General features: G+C 51.9%; 1 protein-coding gene across 2 annotated transcripts in view; it reads right to left on the bottom strand.

Moving 5' to 3' along the window:
* ASPM (assembly factor for spindle microtubules) overlaps positions 1-21742 on the bottom strand; it is a 393967-nt gene that overhangs the window by 108817 nt on the left and 263408 nt on the right. The window lies entirely within an intron of this gene.

Raw genomic sequence — 21742 nt, 5'->3', positions numbered from 1 at the left:
GAATGCCAATTCTCCCTCGTCATGTCAGCCGACAGACGAGAAGTCAAAGACCACTTTGACTTCTTGCTCCTCTTCTTGTGCCCCTTATCTGAATGTCCCCAAGACTTAGTGAGAAGAAGATGACTTAGGGCTCTGTGAAGAATCCCGGGACCTTCCTCTTGACCAGGACCTCGATTTTCAGAGTAGCATGCCAGGCTGCCTCCAGCTTCAGGGACCGCTCCTCAAAGCCTTCGGGTTTATGGCCCGGCAATTGAAGCATAACATGTCATGGTCGCGCTCAAGACACCAAAGACAGACTAGGCGCGGGTCTGTCACCGACTCCTACCGGGGACAGGTTCCACAAGGTTTAAAACCGGTCTTCCTGGATTACATAACCTACCACACCAGGAGAAAAACAAAACTCAAAAACCTGACGAAACATCAAAAAAATCCAGGTTAAAAATGATTGAAGGGTAGCTGTTCTGCGGATTAGTGCCGGCTAGTGTGTAAAAGAAAAACTGACATCAGCGTGCCTGTATAGGTGCAGCGTACGTCACTTTTGGTGCAGACGCCGCCGATGACACACGGGGAGCCGAATGACTTCACCTACTGGCACGCAGGGGTACTGCTCACGAAAAATCTTCTGGATCCAGTCTGACCATTGGGAAATTCAAAGGTAAGGAATCTGTGGCTAGAAGTCTCTAGCAGATGAATGTAGCATCAATTCTCAAATTGCAATTTTCTCAAAAGGTTTCTACATTGACCTGGCAAGATGTAAGATTCTCTTTCTCTCAGAAAAATGCTGAGCCCTACACTGGAGGGAACAGGTTCCTTAATAATGTCCAACAGCAGAAGGTGAGCCAATGGCTACTGTACTGGGTGGAGGACAATTTTATGTAAGTTGTTATAACCTATAAAGTATCGTAGGAGAAGGAGTAGTTTCTTTTCTGTAACTCCAGTTCTGTAGTAGGGGTATCTCTGTTATAGTCATAATCTAGTGAATAGTCCCGCCCATGTGCGTGGACCCCGGAGCAATAAAAAATAATCTCTAAAAGGTGACAAATCATGCAGACCTGCATACAACTTTAAGAGAGAATTTAATTTAAAGACAGATAATCTAGCCTATACCCACAGGCTACACTGTCCAGTACTTCAACTAGAATTCCACCAACATCCACAAACAGCACTGCCTGTCTAGTTTTTCTCCACATAGGAAAAAACCCTGCCTCTACCAGCAAAAGCCTCTGGAATGATAGAGAGGAAGGAGTGGACAGACAAGCCCCATAGGCTGCCATTATGTGGCTTAGAACAGGATACTGTGCCTTTAAGAAAACTTTCCAGATTTCCAGAACTTTCCCCAGTATCCCAGAATGCCCAGCAGGTCCCATTTACTTTCAGTTCTTTTTGAAGGCGTAGCACGCCAGACCTGTAGCATTCTACACATGAATAAGTATCTCTCCACCGGGGAGGAGGGCGGGCGCTTATGACTATAACAGAGATACCCCTACTACAGAACTGGAGTTACAGAAAAGAAACTACTCCTTCTGTAGTAGGGGATCTCTGTGTATAGTCATAATCTAGTGAATAGAATGGCAAGCCCATCCCAACACAACCAAAGCGGTGGAGAACACACAAGACACTACCACTACTGTGCGAACAAATTTCGCAGCGAAGCCTGCCCAACCTGAGCATCTGCCCTGGCATCCGTGTCCAGACAGTAATGCGCAGCAAAAGTATGGACCGACTTCCAAGAGGCCGCCTTGCAGATTTCCGCAATCGGAACATTACGCAGCAAAGCCGTCGTGGCAGCTTTGCCCCTGGTGGAATGAGCCTTAGGTTTACCCCCTAAGGTCTTATTAGCCTTTTGATAACACAATTGGATGCAGGACACAATCCACCGAGAAATGGACTGCTTAGAGGTCGCAAGACCAGTCCTGACTGAGCCATAACAAACAAACAATTGGTCAGACCTACGAATATCCTTGGTTTTATCCAGATAAAATTTCAACACCCTCCGAACATCCAGGGAATGGAGAGACCTTTCCGCTGGCGAGGATGGATTCTGAAAGAACGTAGGTAAAGTTATGGTCTGGTTGACATGAAAATCAGAGATAACCTTAGGAAGAAATTTAGGGTGAGTACGCATCACAACCTTAGCAGCATGAAATACAGTATAAGGTTCTTGACAACATAATGCCTGAAGTTCACTCACCCTGCGGGCCGATGTAATGGCCACTAGGAACGCCGCCTTCCAGGATAGGTGCTGCAACGAAGCCTTGTGAATGGGTTCAAACGGCTCCTTCATCAGTCTGGACAGCACCACATTCAAGTCCCAGGAAGGCGAGGGAAGTCTGACGGGAGGAAACACTTTCTTCAAGCCTTCCAAAAAGTCCTTGACCACAGGGATCTGAAAGAAGGAAGTCTGTGAAGGGCATTTCCTGTAAGCAGTCAAAGCAGCCAGATGAACCTTAATGGAATGGAAATTAAGGCCAGACTGCGCCAGATGTAAAAGGTATGGAAGGATGACATCTTCCTTACATGTCGTCGGATCAAAGTTCTTGGACTTACACCAGATACAGAACCTCTTCCACTTGTAAGCATAGGATGTCCTAGTGGAAGGTCGTTTAGACTCCTTCAGTATGTCCATACAATCGTCTGGTAGATTCAGATGGCCATATTGCACTATTTCAGGAGCCATGCCGCCAAACTCAAAGACGAGAGGTTGGGGTGCACCATCCGCCCCCCGAACTTCGTGAGAAGGTCCGGCCTGCACGGCAACCGCATGTGAGGAAGGAGAGACCGGTGAAGTAGGTCCGTGAACCACCACTGCCTGGGCCACTCCGGGGCGATCAGGATCATCCGCGCCCTGGACTGGGACAGCTTGATGAGCACTGCCGGAATCAGGGGAATGGGTGGAAAAGCGTACAGAAAGCTGTTCGACCAATCGATTCATAGCGCATTCCCCAGCGTCCCCCGCTGGTAGTACCTGGATGCGAAGTCTCGGCATTTGCTGTTTTCGGCGGTGGCGAACAGATCTACGTCTGGAGTCCCCCACCTTGCGAAGACTTCTTCTAGTACTTCGTCGTTTATGACCCATTCGTGGTTTTCCTGAATCAGCCTGCTCAAGGCGTCCGCCTGAGCATTCTGCACCCCTGGCAGATGCGTGGCCGTAATAGTCAGTCCTCGGGCCAGCAGCCAGCGCCAGATCGCCTGCGCCTCCTGCGACAGAGTGCGCGATCTCGACCCCCCCTGCTTGTTGAGGTAATACATCGTGGTTGTATTGTCCGTCTGTATCAGCAGCGAGTTGGTCTGGAAGGAAGGCCTTCAGTGCCAGGAAGACAGATCTGAGTTCCAGGAAATTGATGTGGTACGTCGATTCCAGAGGAGACCACTTTCCTTGAATCTGCAAGTCCCCGGAATGCGCTCCCCAGCCCTGGAGAGAAGCATCCGTCACTACACTCGTCGTGGGAATGTCCTTGTGGAAGGGAACCCCCTTGAGGAGGTTTTCCGCCGAACACCACCACTTCAGAGACTGAAGAGCATGCAGCGACAGTCGTATCTTGTCGTCCCAAGAGCCTGTCCTCTGATCCCACTGATCCTCCAAGCAGTCCTGCAGTGGTCTCATGTGTAGCCGTGCGTGAGGCGTGAGGAAGATACAGGAGGCCATCGATCCCAGTAGAGAAGACACCTTCCTCACTGTCGTCGATGGAGCAGTCCTGAGGTCCTGAGCCTTCCGAAGGAGTGATAACCGTCTCTCCTCCGAAGGAGACACGCTTGCTGACCGCGTATCGATGGAGGCCCCCAGGTACTGTATGCACTGGACCGGAGTCGTGACCGATTTGGACATGTTGACGTGTAACCCTGCTTGTGTAGGAGAGCGCACGTCCATCGGAAGTAATCTTGTGCTTCCGAGAAGGATGAAGCCTTGATCAGCCAATCGTCCAGATACGGGTAGACAAACACCTTGTTCCTCCGCAGGTGTGCCGCCACCACCGCCATGCACTTCGAGAAGGTCCTGGGAGCAGACTTTAGCCCGAATGGCAGTACTGTGTATTGATAGTGATTGGCGCCGACTTGGAATCGCAGGAACTTCCTGTGCTTCCTCGCTATGGGCACATGGAAGTACGCATCCTGTAGATCTATGGCACAGAGCCAATCTCCCCGTTGCAGCTGAGGGTAAATCTGGTGCAACGATAGCATGCAAAACTTCTCTCTGCGAATCCATTTGTTTGCCTGTCGCAAATCCAGAATGGGCCTGAACTCGTTCTTGTCCTTCTTGCGAACGAGGAAGAACCGAGAGTACAGACCTCTTCTCCTTTGAGACAGAGGTACCTCTTCTACCGCCTTTTTTATCAACAAGATGTCTGCCTCCGCCTGGAGCTCTCTCAGCTGGAATCGAGAGCTGACCAGCGGAATCGCTGGAGGCGGGCTGATAAACCGAAGACTGTATCCATTGCAAACAATATTCAGCACCCACTTGTCCGGAGTAATTTTTTCCACTCTCCCGGAAAAAAATTGAATGCTTTCCCCCCACTGGAGTGGGTAACGGTTGAGGGGGAAGTAGCCGCTCAGGGCCGAGACCCCGGCCGGGCCCTTGGTAGTGGTAGTAGCCTGCTGGCCTCCTCTACCCCTCTGGCGCTTCTGGAAGGGCTTGCGGAACTGCTGCTGTTGTTGCTGCTGCTGTCCCGAACCCTGCCCACGCCCTCTGCCCGAAGACCCGAACCGCCTCTGGAACGGGCGCTTCTTCTTCTCGGTCTTTTCCAACCCAACGGCCGTCAGGGTTTCCGCCTCCGCCTTCATGCGGGCCATCTCATCGTCCGCATGTTTCCCGAACAGGGTTTCCCCCGAGAAGGGCAGGTTGGCCACTCTTTGCTGCGCCTCTGGCTTGAGGGACGTCTCCAAGAAGTCCTCCTTCTTGTCCCGGGGCAGCAGGTCCGCATACTGCTGCAGGGACTCCCACAGGGCCCGGTCGTAACGGCCCAACAAAGCCCCTGCACTCGCCGCCTTCATGGTAGTGGCGGCGGTCCCACACACCTTCCTGCCCGCAGAGTCCAGCCAGCGGCTTTCCTTGTCGGGCGGGACCGTCGATGACGGGGCGGTCGCATGCTGTTTTCTTGCCGCCGTCACGATGACCGAATCCGGCTTCGGGTCCACTCTCAAAAAGGTAGGATCCGACTCCGGGGCCCTATACTTTTTCATGAGCCTGGAGGGAGCGGCCTTCGTCGTCGCGGGAGTGAGGGACAGCTCCAACGCGGGTTCCACCAGTCCTGGTACAAGAGGCAGTAGAGGGCGAGACAGATGTTTCTTATGAAGCGTCTCGAATATCACGGACGTCGTGGGTGTTGGAACCGTCACCGTGATACCCAACTTTGCAGCCCCTCGCAACAGCACCTCTTGGAAAGAGACCAAGTCGTCCACGGGAGACACCCTAGTCCCCGGGGAGTCCGACAGCGTCGGGGAAAAGTCTCTGGTCGAGGAGCGCGTGTGCGACCTGGACCTGTACCTCCTACGGCGTCGTCCTGAGTCCGACGATAACCGTCCACGGCTCCGTGACCTTCTCCTCCTGTGAGAGCGGGAGCGCGACCTCTTCGGCTTCGGCCTGTCCGCCTGTCTAGCCGGTCCCGGCGACCGCGGGCGTCGTGGCTTAGGGGTCCCCTGCGGCGGAGTCGGGTACCGTGGAAGGGAAACCGACCGCGGGGGAACCGGCGGCGGTCCCACTGGAGTGCGTGGCAGCGACCGAGGTGGGGGCGGCGGAGGCAGTGTCCGCGGCTGTGGAGGCGGTGGTGGCGGTGGAGGTGGCGGTGGTGGAGGTGGAGGAGGCGGCGTTGGTGGAGGTGGTGGAGGAGGAGTCGGCGGAGGTGGGAGAGGAGGCGGTGACGGAAGCATCCGAGGAGGCGTATACACCACCGAGTACACCGATTCCGGTGACTCTCTCTTCCCCGACGGCGACCTGTGCCTCGACGGCGACCTGTGCCTCGACGGCGACCTGTGCCTCGACGGCGACCTGTGCCTCGACGGCGACCTGTGCCTCGACGGCGACCTTCGCCTCGACGGCGATCTCCTCGACCTCGAGTGCCTCGACTTCGATCTCCTCTTCGGCGTCGACGTCGACCGTCTTCTCTTCATCGACGGCGATCCCTCGACGGCGAGCGCCGACGCCGGGTCCGATCTCGGCGCCGACCGCTGGATGGGGCCGAAGACGGCGTCGTCGCCGACGACGCCGATGTAGTCGACGGCGGCCTATTCAGGTCCCTCGACGGCGATCGTCGACTCCGCTTCTCCCCAGAGCCCTGGGGAGACGGCGAACAGACGGTGGTCATCCTCCTCGACGTCGCCGTCGATGCCCTCGACGTCGACGGGGAGTGGGAGCGCTTACTGGTCTTCCTGCCCCTGGGGAGCCCCCCAGAGGCCTCAGTATGGGCCAAATCAGCCCCTCCAGACCCACCTGGTGCCTTCAGTCTTCTCTCCTCCAGAACTTGAAGCCTGATTTTCATTCTGTCCCTCAGGGTCCTGGCTGAGAACGAGTGGCAGATGGTACAGCTTTCAGGCACGTGGGACTGGGGAAGGCAACCTATACACACCTCGTGTGGATCAGTTTTAGCCTTCTTTCGACCACATTCCGGGCACTTGTCGAACAAGCCAGGCATGTTGACAGTACCAGCTACTAAGCACTTGAAAAAGTGACAAATTGACAAAATCTCCAAAAAAAAACCTTGAAAAGGGGAGAGCTCAATGCTCCAGGGTCCTGCTAGCAGGAGCCGGAAAAAAGAACTGAAAGTAAATGGGACCTGCTGGGCATTCTGGGATACTGGGGAAAGTTCTGGAAATCTGGAAAGTTTTCTTAAAGGCACAGTATCCTGTTCTAAGCCACATAATGGCAGCCTATGGGGCTTGTCTGTCCACTCCTTCCTCTCTATCATTCCAGAGGCTTTTGCTGGTAGAGGCAGGGTTTTTTCCTATGTGGAGAAAAACTAGACAGGCAGTGCTGTTTGTGGATGTTGGTGGAATTCTAGTTGAAGTACTGGACAGTGTAGCCTGTGGGTATAGGCTGCATTATCTGTCTTTAAATTAAATTCTCTCTTAAAGGTGTATGCAGGTCTGCATGATTTGTCACCTTTTAGAGATTTTTTATTGCTCCGGGGTCCACGCACATGGGCGGGACTATTCACTAGATTATGACTATACACAGAGATCCCCTACTACAGAAACCTCTGTAATGAATAGAGCTGAGCAATAGTAGATATGAACATTCTCCTTCATTTCACAAACAGGCAAATCACGCTCTACATGCAACAAATGCGGTCTCTTTGTTAGCGATGAAGTAAATCTGAATATCAGAATTGGCAAGGTCAGACTGGAGCAACAAGAATCACTGTAGAACTTAGAATCTCCCTGATCTTGTGAAGAACTTCTGTTATCAGTGGAGTAAGGGGCAACTACACCTTTTTGTTTAGTTCTTTGGGCCAATAAGATCAACTGCCACCTACAAATCCCTGCTCTTGTTGTGCAGATATCAGTACACATGTCCCCTCCTTTGTAATATTATAGTTGACTTTTATGTCCAGCTCATTACCTTCAGGTCAGACACATCAATATAGGGCAGTGTCAATTACAATCATCGTATTTTAAGGATACACTTTTTGGGCAAATTTAGGACGCGATACATTTCATACCAGTGTTTAGGAATACCTTGCATCATGTTTTCTCCTTCCCTCAGCAGTATGATTGTCACAGTCATAAATGGCCTGCCTTTACAGTAACTATAGCAGGCTGTGGTGAATTCAGCAGTCTTTATTCTCATGTTTTTCCTGCAGCGCTATTTTACGTGGGCAACCTTCAGCCAGACTGGCATTATGTACAACACTACAGTGAATTATGAGATTCTTAGTTTTAACAAGAGTAGAGGCTTGGAAACGTCACTGTGCTATGTTCTATTGACTAAAAAGCCAGGACTCTCAGAGGGTGTCAGTCATGCCGAGATGAGCACCTCAGAGTGTTAATGCACCTGTTGCGGGGATCTGGAGCTGTAACCTTAGCTGCAGGAAACTTGCTGCAGTTCCAGATGAGTAGCTCTGCAGGTTAATGCTCCTGCAGCAGAGACCTTGATCTCTAACAAGAGCAAGACCCCTGACCCTCGGTCAGAGATATGCTCTTCCCCCGTGCTGTCCTCTGACTGCGGCCCCACCCAGGCAGGGTTCAAGACTGCACCTTGCTGGTGCTTGCTGCCGGTATAGTTCTTTCGCTCTCCCCAGCATTGTGCCCTTTGAATTTCTTTTCCTCTGAGACCCTCCTACCACTGTATTTCCTCCGATGTAGTGGTTATTCTGTAGATTGTATTTTTGTATTTTGTCTCATCCCGGTTTGCCTGCTCTCCCCAGCATTGTGCCCTTGGAATTTCCATTTCCTCCGTAACCCTTCTATCATTGTATTTCCTTCGCTGCAGTGGTTATTCTGTATTTTTGTTCATCCCTGTAAGAAACTGGCTCTATATATACTGCACCATTGTGAGGTACAGTGTGTATAGAGTCCAAGATTCTCCAGAGGTAGGCAGAGGTTAATTAGATAGAACCTTACTGTTTAAAGTGGTAGCTTGGTCGAGCAGTAAGGCAGTATCAGAGGACAGTGTTAAGCATTTGATGTACACACTCAGTCAGCAAATTAATTCTCACACTAAAGAATTGAACTTTAGGCCAATTGTTTTTGTATAAAAAATATACTGTTTATTTTTAGAATCAAGCAAGCCTGGAACAGGTAAGCAATAAATACTTTTCAGTAATACGTCACTGGATATAGAACGGTTTGAAAATGCAATATGAGGGAGGAGGAGCCTAGCACACAACCAAGATGGCCGCGTAGGCACAGGGCTCCCGAGGGCCTCCACAACTTCCCACGTCTATCCTGAATTTATCCTGATTCTATCGACGGGCTTCTACGGGCGAACCTACGTGGAGGTGATACCTGTTGTCTAAATCTGAATCGGACATCGGGAACCGGAATAGCATCGATTCCAAGTTGGCGGCCTACTCCGGACCCTGCCCCGGACTCGAGTTGGCATGGTGCCCGGGCAGAAAGTGAACAACAACGGCATGCGTGACTTGGACCGGTGCGCATCCCCTACTTTCACTTTCGGTTTCGGGTCTCCTCGCTGAAACTGAGGGGCCCTGGATTGTCAGCACAGATTTATAGTGGGACGACTGAGTACCCTGCCTGCTCTTGGACACTAGCCTGGACTACCTTTCGGGACCACCGAGGCTCCCTAGACTGGCTCTCTGGGGATTGCTCATCGTGCTGGTGGCCGACTCTCTTGGCGATCATCTGACAATGGCGGCTAGATTGGACGGACATAAGCAAAAATCCAAGACGACTAGGCGGGGAGCTCATACTCAAGCTAACATCGCTATACCCAGTCGAGAGGTTCCCCTGTTGGCCCCCATAAGTCACCGGAGAGACGCAAGGATGGCCCGGGATCGTCGACGGAGTTAACATTGCAGGACGTCATGGGTGCCATCGATGAGATGAAAGTGGCGGTTGGCCAGCAATTCGACACATTGGTCCATAAATTGGACGCGGTTTTGATCGACGTCAAACTAGTCAGAGCGGACCTTTCACAAACAAATGAAAAGGTCAAATCCTTGGGCCTGACGACGTTGAGTCTGGTAACAGACGTTTCCGACCTGCAAGCAGAGGTCCGTAATCTGCAGGCGTCCACTGCTTTGTCTGTCCGTCGACTGGAGGATTTTGAAAGTAGGGCTCGGCGGAATATTGTGCGCATAATATGGGTACCGGAGAAATCGGAGGTCCCTGCGGCTGACCTCTTCGTGGAAGACCTTGTGATCAACCATCTCGCACCCAAAGGCTTGAGTAAATTCTTTGCGGTTGAGCGGGCCCATAGAGTTCCGGGTGGTAAGCCCAAACCGGGCGCTCCCCCACGGCCCATCATCGCCAGAATTTTTCATTTCAGTGACAGGGATGCTATACTGCAGGCCTCGAGGGTGAGTGGGCCGACGAAGTTCGAGAACACTCATATCAGTTTCTACCCGGACTTCACACAATTGGTCCAAAAGCAGCGACAGGAGTTCATGGGCGTCAAACGGCGACTGAGAGACATGGACCTGAAATATGCGATGCTCTTTCCGGCCAGGTTGCGTGTTGAGTTTGAGGATCGGACGCACTTCTTTGATCGGCCGGAGGAGGTTGGAGATTGGCTTGATACCCTGCCTCAGCAGCGACGTCGAGAGGGACAGCCCGAAGGGAACGGAGCGGGCTTGGATGGATAGGAATAGACTTTCGGTTCCCGGTGACCGACACTTCCATATTTTGATTTGGTGTTTCTATTCACTGCCCGGGGGTTGTGGGGTGCTCAGTGAGGCTCTTTCCTCCTCTGGGGTCTCTTTTTGTAGCGTAGTTACTGTTAGGGCGACAGGCACACTGCAAGTTGGGGGGGCTACATGGGCTCACGCAGGGGTGCAGGGTGGGGGGAGTTGTAACGGGAAGGTTGGGAGGGAGGGGGGAGTTGGGGAATGTTTGAATGTTCTGCAAGGCAACTTCACGCCATACGATTGGTGGTCGGGATCGTGTTCTCTGGTGTGCGCTGGGATGGGATGGGGGGTAGGGGATTGAGAGTACTCTCGTGGAATGTGAATGGCTTGGGGGATAGGATTAAACGCGGAGTAGTGCTGCAGTTTTTGAAACGGCTGTCGCCAGATATTGTCTTTGTGCAGGAAACACATCTAATTGGGAATTCTTGCCATGCTATGAATAGGAGGTGGTATCGTCTTGTTGCGCACTCTGGTTTCATTTGTGGCTCACGCGGGGCGGGCATCCTGATCAGAGCCTCTCTCCCGTTGGAGGTGGACGATGTGATCCATGATGATAGGGGGCGGTATGTTGCACTTGTAGGCCGATGGGAGGGCAGAACCATCTCGCTTGTTTCTGTTTATATCCCACCAGGATTACAGACAGTCACTTTCGCTGATTTGGGGCGAATGGTCCTGGGACTCCCGGGGGGGGGGGGGGGTTCTGGTGGTGGGGGGCGATTTTAACTCTGTCATATCTGGCGGGGCGGATCGTCACCCTCCCAGGGATCTCCCGGGGGCACAGGCCTGGCTGAGTGAATTTATAGATACCCTCGGACTGATAGACTGCTGGAGACTATGCACCCGGGGCAGGCGCAATACACTTTTCACTCGGCAGCCCATGGGAGTTTGTCGAGACTTGATTATGTCCTTATGCCGGCGGCCCAAGCTGGGATGATTAGAGAAGTAAGACATCTGGCCCGGGGTATTTCCGATCACTCCCCACTACTGTTGCACATTGAGGTCACCCACGGGGCTGAGGGGCGGGTGGCACCGATAAACCCCTGGTACCTGCATGATCCTAAAATCCGGGCGGACCTGGTCAAGTCTATTGACCGCTATTTCACTGAAAACGTAGGGTCAGTGTCCTCTGCTGTCTCGTTATGGGAAGCCTTCAAAACAGTGCTCCGTGGGCAGGCTCTTTCTCTCATTTCCCACTCCAAGAAAAGCAAGACTGAAGAGGTGGTTCGTCTTGAAAACGACATAGCCAAGTTGGAGGGGGACCTGGAACTGGGTGTTACGAACGATGTGTTGCATGTTCTCAGTCTTAAGCAGCTCGACTATAGAGCGTTGGTTACTGACGCAGCCAAAGTGATGAGTAGAGAGCAACAGGGGCGCTTATATGATGTGGGGGACAAGGCTGGTAAATTGATTGCATGGTTGGACAAGAAGGAGAGAGCGAGTCGAGTGGTGCCGGTTATTGAGAGAGCGGATGGCGTGCGTGTGACTGACCCTGTGGAAATTGTTGAATGTTTCGTGACTTATTTCCGTGACGTCTATTCTCCAGTCTCGAATGGTCTTGAAGATGACTCATCTGTTGCTGAGAGATATAGTGTTGCCGTCATTGTCAGAGGCGGATAGGGCACTGATGGATGCGACGTTGTCGCCCGATGAGATTGCTTTGGCTATTTGCTCGCTCGCTTCTGGCAAGGCCATGGGTCCCAATGGCCTTCCCATTGAACTGTATAAATTGCGCCCGGACAAGATGGCGCCCTATCTCCGCGACATGTTTCTTGAGGCACGTGACGTGGGCTCCCTCCCCTATGATCAGCGTCTCGCTACCATAGCTGTGATTCGCAAGGAGGGGAAGCCGCGGGATCGGTGTATTTCTTACAGGCCCATCTCCTTATTAAATGCTGAGCCTAAAATTCTTGCTAAGGTTTTAGCTAACCGTCTGGTTGGGGTCGTTGGCGACTTGATCCATCCGGATCAGTCCGGTTTCATACCTCACTGTAATACGGCCCTGAACCTGAGGCGTCTTCATGGAGTGCTCGCCAGAGCGGAGTATATACGTGAACCGGCCGTTGTGGCGTCCTTGGATGCCACTATGGCGTTCGATACCCTAGAATGGCCATATCTTTGGGCGGCGCTTGCAAAATTTGGTTTTGGCCCCGGGTTTATCGGTTGGGTGAGGTTGCTGTATGAGGAACCGTTGGCCCAGGTAGTTGTGAATGGCAGAGTGTCGGCGCCCTTCGGGTTGGGAAGAGGCACGCGGCAGGGTTGCCCGCTGTCACCTCTCCTTTTTGCGCTTGCCTTGGAACCTCTGGCTGCCTGGTTACGATGGGAGCCCTCATTGCGCGGCATTAGGTGGACGCCTGAATTTGAGGACCGCATTTCTCTGTATGCGGACGACATTCTCCTGTACCTCACATCTCCCCGGCAGTCTTTGATAGTACTGGTTGATGTTCTGAACTCATTTGGTCGCAACTCCGGCTTGGTCATTAACTGGGCCAAGTCATGCGTCTATGTTCTCTCTGGGGACGCTCCTCTCCTTCCGCGTGGCTGCCCTATTCAGATTGCGCTGTCAGGGTTCAAATACCTGGGAGTGTTCATAACTTTGGACCCTGTAGCCCGTTATGAACGGAACCTACTCCCCCCACTCCAACGACTGAGGGCTGACGTCTCGAGGTGGCGACGGCTTCCGCTTTCGCCGCTCGGACGCGTGGCGTTGTTTAAAATGATGTCGCTGCCACGATTCCTGTATGCACTGCAAAATACACTCGACGTCATACCGGCCCGCTATTTCCGTGAGGTTGAGAGTTTGCAGAGGCGGTTGTTTTGGGATGGGCGATCCCGAATCGCTCTCACAAAATTGACACTCCCTTGGTATGATGGAGGTATCGCACTCCCAGATATCAAGCGATATTATTGGGCGTCCCAATTGGCGGCGGTGAACCATGGGATGTACGGGCCTGCCCTGAACCCGGCGTTCGAGATGGATAAAATGCTATTGCCTGGGGGGGGGGGGGGACTATAATAGAGCACTCTATTCGAAGTCGCCTGGTGTGCAGTTGACAGGCCCAACAAAGATAGCGGTACGTGTGTGGCATGCTGCTAATGCTGCGATGGGTTGGAAGGACCGCCTGACTCGAGCGACTCCACTGTATGCTTCGGATAGGCTGGGCTGTTTGTGGAAAACCAAAGGGTTTGAGAAATGGGATATGATTGGCATATGTAAGGTGAGTGACCTTTGGGTGAAAGGGGAGTTTAAAACGTTTGAAATGCTGAAGGCGGAATATAAGCTAAACGACAGGGAGTATTTCCGATATGCCCAGGTCCGTCATGCGTTGCGCTCGGTTTTCCCTGATGCCACCGCTATCCCGGAAAATTCCCCGCTGGAGGATAGGGTGCTCGATGGCTACGTGCCTGACAGCACAATCTCCTTGATCTATAAAAAGCTTATCAACGATCGGGCGGATCTGTTGACCCGCTTGAGGGAGATCTGGGTGGCTGACGATTTGGAATTAGATGACGAGGACTGGGTCTCGGCAATAGCTTCCCCGCGGGAGGTGGCAATTTCGGACCGCCTTCGGTTCGTACAACTAAAGATACTCCATAGAGTGTATGTCACTGGTCCCCACCTGATGCGCATGGGTTTCTCCGTGGATGGGATGTGTAAGCGTGGCTGTGGTTCGCTGGGTACTTTCCTTCACATTATATGGGAATGCCCTGAGGTGGCGCTCTTTTGGTGTCGGGTGCATGCGGTAATGGAGGAGATCACCCACGTTGCACTGCTCCCAGAGGCTAGGAGATGCCTGCTGAATGTGTGGGAGCCAAACGATTATAATGTGGCACAGACGCGGTGGGCGACTTTGGGAAATATGGTGGCCAAACGTAACATTGCCCAGTTATGGGGTTCCCAGAGGCCGCCCACGGTCTCGGTGTGGAAGGAGAATATGGATTGGTGCATGTTTAGAGAAAAGACGGTGTTTGTAGCGAGAGGCAAGCCGCGGAAATGGACGGGGGTGTGGGGTCCGTGGAACGCCTATCGCGGAGACATCTGTGCCCCTCCACTGGCTGTTGTGCTAGATGCCTCTTCGTCCCCCTAGCCGAGCATTCCTCGTCTGTAAAGTCACGAGTGTGTTATAGTTTGCTTTTTCCTCTGCTCCCGTGCCCCCCTCCCTTCTCTGCCGCTGATCATTGGTTCCCTACCCCGGGGAGCGCGTCCTGCTATTTACAATGTCTATTGCCTTGTTTGTGTGTAATGTTGCTTATTTTAAATTGGAAGCCGAAACCGTATTTCATATTGTAATTCAATTGTTGCTTCTGCCTTCATTGGGCGAGATGATGGACTGACGGGCTCCCCGGATTGACCAATCTGTATAACAGTGAATGATACGTTTCATGCTACTTAGCGGCCGGCCCACAGGGTTGTAGGCCCATGTTTGTAACTCAATGAAGTCCAATAAAGGTTTCTTTAAAAAAATAAAAAAATAAAAAAAAAATAAAAATGCAATATGATTGGTACTTTTTTGATTTACAGGGGAGCAGTGGTATGCAACACTTAGCAAATAAAGTACATTGGAATGAATAGGCTTTTACAATATATTGCAGGTAAGTTACTTTTCGGATTACTTTTTCTAACAGTGCTGGATCCTAGATTCAGCACTGGGATATTTCCTGAAAACAGTTGAGAAAATGCATTTTAGGTAGATGTATGATTTTTTAAGAATATTCTTGTATTTCAAAAGTTGACACTTGAAAACTTTTTCACAGAGCACCACCAATGTTATCCTATGGAAGGAAATTCAATTCACAGGTAAGTTACTTTTACGTTACTTTTGCTACTCAGTGCTGGATACCCAGATTGAGCACTGGGACCATTCCTGAAAACAGTTGAGAAAATGCGTTTTGGTTATTTGTGCGATTTTTAAAGAAAATTCTTAGTTTTCAAAAGTCGACACTTGGAAACTTTTTGGGAGAAAAAGTGTCAATGTTATCCTATGAGGAAAAGCAGGTTATCGGTTTCGAGGTAAGTACTCGGTCTTTGGAGTTGGGGTTAGACTCAGGGGTCTCCCAGGGTCAGTGATGGGCTGTTGTTGTACCCTCAGCGGCACTAGGGCGGCCAGGTGCAGAGTGTTAAGGCCCAATGTTATCCTATGGAGGATAGGGGGGGCTCCGTTGGCGGCTGCTGGCTAGCAGGCCATGGGGTTGTGGGAGCAAAGCTCCTAGGGTTTAGCTCCGGTCAAGTTGGGGACCAAAGTAGCACTAAAAGGTGCACCCTCAGCGGCACTAGGGCGGCCGGATGCAGGGTGCTGTTTTGAGGTCGGGTGCCCTGTTGATTTCAATGGAGATTCTCCGGGACAAAGAAACACTGCAGGCTCGGGGACTAGGATCGTCCAGGAGCGACCAGCACTTCGAGGGGTACGTTGGGATGTTGAGGGTTGGTTAGGCACCGTTGGTTTGGGCACACAAGGCCGTGGGGCGTCAGGTGCAGGGGTGTCTTGGAACATCGGCTTTTCTTACCCGTTCTGGTCGTGGTAGGGGGGTCCCTTTGGAATGAGGCTGCAGGGGTCGTCAGTAGGTTTGAGACAGGTCAGGGGTCGCCGGATCTCTGGTCAGGATCGCCGGGGGGACCTCCTCATAGTTTTTCCACTCGAGCTCGGGCCGGGTTCGGCGGGTGCAGAGTGGGCTGGATTTGTGTTTCCTGGCTGGCACCAGGAGCTGCATTTAAACACATCCGGTGTTCACGGGAGAAAAAGTCTGGAAAGTGAAGGCAGGCCCTCCGGAGATTGTGAGGTTGCTGGCTGCTGGACACGCTGGGATTTCGCAGGAGCAGGTTCGAGGAGAGACAGGCCTGTAGGGCTGGGGCCAGGTTAGTGGGCGTCGTCCTCTTGTTAGCTCTGCACGGCTCTTCGTCCTTCTTATCTTCAGGGGTCCATAAACATGTCTGGTGGTGGCAGCTTAAGCAGCCACTCAGTTAGGTCACTAGGAGTTGGTCGAATTTCATGGGGCATCTCTAAGATGCCCTCTGTTGGCCATTTTACATTAAATCCCACACAAGCATCAGTGTGGGTTTTGTACCGCTGAGAAGTTTGATACCAAACTTCCCAGTCTTCAGTGTAGCCATTATGGTGCTGTGGAGTTTGTAATGACAAATGCCCAGCACCATATACTCTTTAATGGCAGCACTGCACTTACAGTGCCCAGAAATGGATTTGGGCACTGTAGGGGTATAGGGCTCATGCACCTGTACCCTCACCACTTGCATAGGGCACCCAGCTATAGGGGTGACTGATGTATGTCAGGACAGTGGTTTGTGGGCATGGCACGCAGGGATGTGTGCCATGTCGACTCTTCACTTTGTTCTGCATCAAGGCACTCAGTCTGCAAAGGCAATGTGTGAGTGTCAGGGTACAGGGCCTCTGAGGGTGGCACAATAAGTGCTGCAGCCCTTGGAGGTCTTCTCTGGTCACAGTGCCCTGGGTACATGTGGTACCATTTACCAGGGGCTGACATGTGGCCAGGGATGCCAATTGGGTTTAGGCTTCAATGCAGTGTTAGGGAAGGAACATAGGCCCTGGGTACCTGATTAGCAGGAGCCCAGGGCAAACTCAGTCAAAGAACATCAGCAATTCAGCAAAAAGTGGGTGCATACCATGCAAGAAAGAGGGCACTTTCTCACAATGCCCGTTTGCCTGCTCTCACTGTATGTGATTTTCGCTGTCTGCCCCATTCACTTTTGCTTGCTGTGAATTTTCTGCCCCCCGCTTCCCGCCCACGCCCACGCCGTTCCCACCGCAACCCACCCCGCCTCCCAGCTGCACATCCCTCCCCCTCTCCCTCTCCTACTTAATGGCGACCGTTGGGGCACCGTAGGCGCGCCTGAGGCAAGCCCGTCTGCGCCCGACCGCGACCTGCGCCAGGAACCCAGGACCTCCGCTCTGCCACCACTACGGATCAGCAGCACTCCACGAACTCAACCCAAGCTGCAACAACAACTGCAAGCTAGCTTCACTTGCCGACACCCACGGACCCTTCAGCGGTCACCGCTGCCGACACACCTGCAACACCAAGACCAGGACACAGTGCAACCCGCCCGCAAGAACACAACCAAACCAAAGTCCCTGCAATGCATCCTCCTCAACGTCCGATCCCTCCACAAACACGCCACTGAAATCTGGGACCTCCTCGACAGCTCCACCCCGGACGTAGCATTCTTCGCCGGAACCTGGACCAACACCACCTCGGGACCGGACATAGCCATCGCCATTCCCCAAGGGTACAAGATCTCCAGAAAGGACAGCCACACCCGCCCGGGAGGAGGAATCGCCATCGTCCACAAATCCATCCTCTGCCTGAGCACACTCCCAGATGAGCCCAGACATGATGGAACATCTACACTTCAAGATACAGACCAACCCTACCACCACCCCATGAGGAACCCTCATCTACCGACCTCCTGGACCTCGCGGACCGTTCACCAACTCCATCACGGACATCATCTCTCCGCATGCCATCACATCCACTAACTACACCCTGCTGGGAGACCTCAACTTCCACATCGACAACCAACTGGACCCCAACACCGCATTCCTCCTGGACAACCTCCACAACATTGGACTTCGCCAGATCGTGACCGAGCCCACGCACTCAGAAGGACACACCCTCAACCCCCTCTTCACTACATGAAACACCATCATCTTCAGCCACACCACCAAACTCAAATGGAAAGACCACCGTTGCGTCCACTTCACCTTCGGAACACTCACAGACACCAGCACCCACTCCCACGAAGAAACTGGACCAGAATCACCGACGACCAGCATACCTCTTCACTCAGCAACTCCACCCTAACCACAGCGGAAAACGACGACCCCAACACAGCAGCTCGAACCCTGCACAGATGGATCTCCGACAGCACCAACACCATAGCCGCCCTCAAGAAAAACAACAACACCCACGCCAAGAAAGCCAGATGGTTCACCACCGAACTTCGAGTCTCCAGACGCACCTGCCGCCGCCTCGAAAAGACCTGGAGGAACACCAAATCCACAGAAGCCCACAACAACTTCAAAGCCGCTACCAACGCCCACCACCAAATCATCAGAAATACGAGGATAAAAGCGATTGAAGACAGAATCTCCATACACGCACACAATAGCAAAGAGCTCTTCAACATCATCAAGGAGTTCGCCCAACCCACCAGCGAATCGACTGACATTCCCCCTCACAATACCTCTGCAACAAACTCAGCACCTTCTTTCACCACAAAATCAAGAGCATATACAACAACTTCGACGAAGACACTGAACACATGGAACTCCCGCCAACAACCCCCGACACCCTGAAGCCAAAGATTGACAGCTGGACAGCCCTCACCACCGAAGATACACTGAAGACGATGAAGTCAATCCACTCCGGGGCCCCCACGTACCCCTGCCCCAACCACATCTTCAACAGAGCCACCGACACCATCGCACCCATGCTCCGCCACACCATCAACCGCTCCCTGGCGACCGCCTCGTTCCCCGATGACTGGAAATACGCCGAGGTCAATCCACTCTTGAAGAAACCCTCAGAGGACCCCATCAACCTCAAAAACTTCAGACCCATCTCTCTGCTTCCGATCCCTGCGAAAGTTATCGAGAAAGCCATCAACAGCCAACTCGCTACATTCATTGAAGAGCACAACATCCTCGACTCCTCCCAATACGACTACAGGAAAAACCACAGTACGGAAACCGCCCTTCTCGCCGCAACAGACGACATCCGCAACCTAGTGGACAAAGGAGAAACCATAGCCCTCATCCTCCTCGACCTCTCAGCAGTATTCGACAGTCTCCCACCGCACCCTATTACGCAGACTTCACGACGCAGGGATCCAGGACAAGGCCCTCGACTGGATCAGCTCCTTCCTCTCCGGCAGAACTCAGAGGGTCAGACTCCCCCCTTTCCTCTCGGACCCTACGCCACCTGCGGAGTCCTTCAGGGATCCTCCCTCAGCCTGACACTCTTCAACGTCTACATGGCTCCACTCGCCACCATCGTCACAACCTACGGACTCAACATTGTGTCATACGCAGACGACACCCAACTCATCCTCTCCCTATACAACAAACCCAACACCGCCAGACACAACTTTTGAGAAAGCATGGAAGCTGTCGCCAAATGGATGAATACCAGCTGCCTACAACTCAACACCAACAAGATGGAGGTACTCATCCTGTGCCCAAACCCTGACGCCTGGAACGACACATGGTGCCCCCCTACCCTCGGAAACCCGCCCACCCCCACGGACCACGCATGCAACCTGGGAATCATCCTGGACTCCGAGCTCAAAATGGACCGCCAGATCAACTCAGTCTCGTCCTCATGCTTCCACACCGTCCGCCTCCTATGTAAGACCTTCAAATGGATTCCCTCGAGCACAGAAAGACCGTCACTCACGCCCTCGTCACAAGCAGACTAGAGTACGGCAACGCACTCTATGCCGGAATAATCAAAAACCTCACCCGCAAGCTACAGAACATCCAAAACGCGCCACAAGACTGGTCCTCAACCTGCCAAAACAGTGCCACATCACCCAGCACCTGCGCACACTCCATTGGCTCCCCATCGAGGCAAGAGTCACCTTCAAGGTGCTCACCCACGCACACAAGGCCCTTCACGATACCGGACCAGCATACCTTAACAGCCGACTCAAACTCCACACACCCCAAAGGACCCTACGATCAGCCAAGCTCTCCTACGCCATGGTCCCACACACCAGAAAAACCAGATCAGGAGGGCTCTCCTACTCCTTCCTCCCGGCCAAAGCCTGGAACGCCCTTACGCTCCACCTCAGACAGACATCACTTCCCATCTTCGTAAGAGACCTCAAGACCGGACTCTTCGACGGACCCCTCCTTGATGGACCGGAACCTGCACCCCCCCGCCCCCCACCACTGCCAGCGCCTTGAGACCCTTATGGGTGAGTAGTCGCGGTTAACAAACACTTGATTGATTGATTGGACATGGGACTACTGGGTAGCTTTTTTGCAAGTAGACGATTAGAATGAGAAATACCAGAAACCCAACAACGAGAAAGACCAAAAACTAGACCAGGAAGACTGGCAGGAGCAGCATGGAACAGACAACCAAGTGGAGAAGACTGAACCATGAGGAACAAGATCATGATGACTAGTAGAACCCGTACGAGCAGGAGGACCAGATACAGGTGAAGGAACAACGAGACACAGAGGTACAGAAAAGGTAAGAAAAAGAGGAACTGTATTATGAGAACTATTATCAAGAGAATAAGGAAGAGCAAGACACAGGACCAGGATGACAAGAATCGGATCGAAAGATTAGGTGGAGCCAACTCAATAGGGTCAGAGCTAGGAAGAAAAGGACCTGTATGACCATGAGCATTAGAAGGAAGATAATGTGATTCTAAGCACTTGTATTACAACACATTCTTATAGAGCACACCTTTTATAAATGGATCTTATTTTTCACTTTCCAGGCCATGTCCTATTTTAGAACCCATCAGCTAAATTTTTCATCCCCTTTAAAGCACTAGGGATGGCAGAAAGGTAAATCTCTGTCACAAAAGCCCTGGAGGACCGGGGAACAGTTGGTTAGGAAAGAACCTTTTGGCACAAATATTGCAAAATATAGAAGAAAATCAGTACCCTTAAGGGATGGGGTTAGCTTTCTTTCTGCACATCACACAATACCACAGGCTATCACTTGTTTTCACACACACACGACTTAAACCTGCACATATTCAATTAGTGCGCACAGAAAAATAAATTATAAGAAACATTCACAAGTCGCTGTCCCACTTGACGCTCTATGGGAAGATGCCCAAGCAGGCCTCCATGGAGAAATCCTCCATCCCATACAAACCAGCAAGTGCAATAAGGCAAGGTTAGGCAGGTACGTGCATCAGAACTGACAGCGATCATTGAAACAGTGGGAGTGGTGCTGTAGTATAATCCTCAGGTTTGAGAAGCTGTTGTTGAGACGGTCATCAACACCTAGGAAGGCAAAAGCTGCAATCTGACATTGGGCAGAGCAGTAAATAAGGTGCCTCTTACAGACCACTTAATTGTATCCAACTAAAACCAACAATGGTATCATCCTACCCATAAATAAGGATCTTTGTCACCAAAAATGGAGCAAGGCAAAACGAGCACAAAGGGAATTAGGAATTATTAATTTTGAAAGAAAAGTTAGCTGGCGAATTTGTTTTGTTTACTGATCAGCACTTTTTGTACATATGAATTGCACTCTGCATATTCAAATTTGATTGTTCACATAAAGTAAATGAATTCTGGTAAAATGAACCGGTGTGGAAATACCATTAAGGTGTTTGTCACTAGGACATTACAAATACTATTGCATCCTCCCCCTAATTGAGCCTTTACTATATTCTCCCACCCTTCACAACCCCATAATTTGTTTACCATCTTGCTAAATGC

Source organism: Triturus cristatus, chromosome 4_2, assembly GCF_964204655.1.
Source record: "Triturus cristatus chromosome 4_2, aTriCri1.1, whole genome shotgun sequence".
Lineage (NCBI taxonomy): Eukaryota > Metazoa > Chordata > Amphibia > Caudata > Salamandridae > Triturus > Triturus cristatus.
The sequence above is the reverse complement of the archived record's forward strand: the minus strand, read 5'-3'. Positions and strand labels throughout refer to the sequence as shown.